Below are 4,093 nucleotides of genomic sequence, written 5' to 3'. Positions count from 1 at the left end.
TCAAGATTTTTTTATGTCTTATTAAACATGTGCATAAAAAAAGTTTTATTCCTTGTTCATAAAAATTAAAGAAAATATTTATTTCTTATAACAAAAGAAATATGAAGTTTGCTTATGATCTTTGTGAACTCCACACACCTGATCCTCACCTCGATGAGATATGTAGGCATCCCTCCTTTAGTTTGGTGGTCTATATTTAAGAAATTCAAGAAAAAGTTTTTATTTCTTATAAAACATGTGTATAAAAAAGTTTTATTCCTTGTTCATAAAAATAAAAGAAAATGTTTATTTCTTATAACAAAATAAATACGAAGTTTGCTTATGATCCTTGTGAACTACGCACACCTGATTCTTTACTTAATGAGATGTGTAGGCATCCCTCATCGGTTCGGTAATCTTTATTTGTAATTTCAAAAAAAAAATGTTTTCATCTTTATTCAAGAAATTTTTAAAAAAAGGAAAAAAGTTTTTATCCTCATTTAAACATCCAAAAAAAAAAGTTTTTTATACTTCACATATCAAGCATTGTGAACTGCACACGCCTGATTTTCATCACCTCGGTGAGATATTTAGGTAACCTTCTATGGGTTCGATATTTCTTAAGGAAGTTTTATTTTTTTTATCAAAAAAAAAACTCTTGACTCAGTTGGTGCCAACATAATTAGGAGTGTACATGAAAAAAAATAAACTATTTGACATGATAGAGTGGACAAACTTTTTTTTAATCCATTAATTTCTTTTGGTACCTCTTGATTGTACTTATGTAACACTTGAGAAATTCGCTTTCTTAAAGTTGAGGCTAAAAGAAATTCAACCTCATTGTTTCATGTACATTGTGTGGTGAACTTTAGATATAAAATTCAATGGCATGACTTTGTTAATCTAGAACTTGGTCCAAATGTTTATTGAGGCAAAATTTTGAGCAGCATTTAATTTGGGAGAGGATTGTAGGCTTTCTTTAATTCAATTGAGCCTTATAAGCCTACCAAATGAAATGTGTTATATCCCATATTTTTTTTAATTTTCATAATAGGATATTTTTGGGATAACGGTAACAAGTCAAGGGCAAAACTATGTTTGATTTTGTTGGATACATAATTCTTATGACTAAATTGGGATTTGGAAATATTGGAAAAGTTTAAGGGTAAAATTGGAATTTCACATGTGGAAATACTATAAAAGGTTAAGGACAAAATTGAAATTTCACATATGGAAATACTACAAAAGGTTAAGGACAAAATTGGAATTTCAACTTGAGAATATTAGAAAAGGTGAGGGGCAAAATTGAAATTTTACATGGGAGTCATCATCCAATTCTTAGAAGATTCAAGAGAATTGGAGAAGATAGAAGTGAGAAAAATTGAGGAAAACAAAGAAGAAGAAGAAAATCGGCTAAGGAAAAAAAATAGGGAGAAAATTAAAATCTTGCTCCAAAAAATATTTTCTCCTAGTATTCCTACTAATTCAAGGATCCTCTACAACATGATGAAGTTATTTTGGAAGATAGGAGCCTTGTTTGGTTGATTGGGTGTCATGGTTAAGTGAAGAAGTTAGAAGAAAAAGGTAAGAATTAATTCAATTTCTTTGTGTTATGAAGTTTGTTGATGTTGTAGTAAGTAGGGGTGTGTAGAATTTAAGGAAATATGAAAGTTTGTATGGTAATATGGTGCCATGTATACATGTTCTTATATGAGTAAGATTTACTCAATTTTTGTGTAGTATTTTTGGTGTAGTATTTGAATAGTAGTATGATAAATATTTGATGTTGAAAATGGAAGTTGGATGAAATTAATTGAAGTTGGAAATATGGGTTAGGTGATGAGATGGGGAAAATTAAGGTTGTATAGCTTGTTAATTATTGTTGTGATTCTTGGAACATAAGGGAAGCTTAAATGGTTTAAGTTGGTATTAAAATAGATTGTAGGGAATTATGTATTTTTAGTATGATTTTATAATATTATGGAAGTAAAGTTGTTCAAGTATGGATTGTTGTTGTTGATTATGAAGTTGAAAGAAGGAAATGAATTTGATTATGGAGTTGAAAGAAGAAAATGAATTGTAATAGTTTTGTTGCATTTATGGAATTTTTGGGTGAAATATGGAATTGAGGAATAATGGAATAGCTTACTTGGAATATTTTTCACCTATGTTTGAATGAGTTTAAATTAGTTATGAACATGAAATATTCATATTTATTTGGAAATGCAAAGTTGGGTTGAAAGTTATTGCATTAGTTGGAAAAGAAATCAATTTATGTTATGATGCGTTTTAAATTGATTGTTGATGGTATCGGTGTTGTTGTTGGCTTGGTTGTTGATATGGTGGCCGAGTTGTAATCTCGGGGTTGTCATATATAAAAGGGAGATGCTGCCGAAATTTTTTTGTAGACAAATATTGGTAGAATTGAATTTTTAAAGTCTTGTGAATAGTAATTGGTAAATGTGACCAATTGTAGATTTTGGAGGAAACGGGAATTGAATTTGAACAACCGTAAAAGGCCAAAAAGGTATGTAAAGCTTTACATTTTCTTCTCTTGGCATGTCCTAGATTTAATAGGAGTGAATACGAACCTCGGGGATCACTCTACTCTTCAGAATCGATGTTCGAAAATTTCCCTTTTCTATTCAATAGAATTGAATTAGGTAATTATGAATAGTTTTGGAAAAATTGTCTAAACTTCTAGATTTTGCACAAATGAATTCCGAATACCTTGAAACTCTTCTAAATAATGTTATGAAGTCTAACGCACGTGATTTGTATACGCCACCTCATTTGACCGAGGTGGGCCCCACTATTTCGAATTTTTCTTCGTTATTCCATTTGAATTACGGTAGGTAGAATTTGAAAGAAACTCTTTGCTATGCTTCCTAATATTATATGAATAATTATTCCGTTAATTCCCATAATATATTTGGAAGTACGGAGATGATTCAAAAAATACTATTTTTACGTAGACTATTGTGATATTGGAAGTACTTGTACTATTATTATTATTCAAGTTTCCTTTTATGATTTGTTATCGAAATTATGCCATCGAGTCTGTATAAATGTTTTGTAATTTAAATTGCATTTAGTTTCTCACTACTCTACTCGTGCATACTGTAACCACTCTTTCACTGAGCCTGGGCCAGGATATGTTTTCGTGCGTATTTCTCTGCATTATTCGTCGTGTCCCGACGTGAGGGGGCAGGTATGACATGTACATGGGGTGGTAAATGTTATGCCACGGAGTTATGTTGTGCCATGTACATATATGTTTGTGATATGATATGATTTGATATGGCCATCTGATATGATATGATTTGTTACGGAGATATTCCCTACTCTGGTGTTATGCTGTGCCGTGGTGACGATGATGGGAGGGCAACCACACTTTGTTCACCGAGTCCATAATGGGGTCGGATATGGCATATGTATTTGCATATATGATTTGGGATTATGATAAGTATTTTGAAATTCTGAACATTTACTTTGTTTTCTGCACATACTATTCCGATTATGATTTTAATTTATTACAATTCATGCTTTACATATTCAGTACATTTTCCGTACTGACCCCCTTTCTTCGGGGGGGGCTGCGTTACATGCCCGCAGGTACCGACGTTCGTTTTGCTGAGCCGCCTGTTTAGGACATCTGCTGTGTTATTGACAGTGCTCCCTTGTTCGGAGCTTGTATTTTGGTATTGACTCTATCTCTGTATATTTGGATATGTTGGTCAGGGATACGACGGGGCCCTGTCCCGTCTTATGACTATGCTATCATCTGTAGAGGTCTGTAGACAGATTTATGTTGTGGGTTTTGTATTTATGGTTTGGGTTTTGTGTGTTTTGTGACGGCCTATCATCCCTCGTGCCTACATCTATTTTTTTGATCTATTTAGCAATTTTTTTTTAATCACTACCTTTGTTTATTCGGTTAAAAGGCTAATTTGGGATAAAGGTACATTTGGGTGCTCAATTCGGGCACCAGTCACGGCCTACGGGGTTGGGTCGTGACAAAATGTGATCCTTAGTGTTTCCCTTTTTGAGCCTAAAACATTTTTATTTCAATAATCACAACCTAGCCTATATCCTTTTGAGTACACAAATACAC

General features: G+C 32.6%; 1 long non-coding RNA gene across 1 annotated transcript; it reads left to right on the top strand.

The window, feature by feature from the left end:
* The first annotated feature begins 1,059 nt into the window (after nt 1–1,059).
* On the top strand, nt 1,060–3,792 carry LOC129873900 (uncharacterized). The gene is made up of 3 exons (XR_008762808.1): nt 1,060–1,563; nt 2,456–2,506; nt 3,595–3,792. It is a non-coding gene; the product is annotated as an uncharacterized LOC129873900 (long non-coding RNA).
* Nucleotides 3,793–4,093: the final 301 nt, after the last annotated feature.

This window comes from Solanum dulcamara, chromosome 11, assembly GCF_947179165.1.
Source record: "Solanum dulcamara chromosome 11, daSolDulc1.2, whole genome shotgun sequence".
Lineage (NCBI taxonomy): Eukaryota > Viridiplantae > Streptophyta > Magnoliopsida > Solanales > Solanaceae > Solanum > Solanum dulcamara.
The sequence above is the reverse complement of the archived record's forward strand: the minus strand, read 5'-3'. Positions and strand labels throughout refer to the sequence as shown.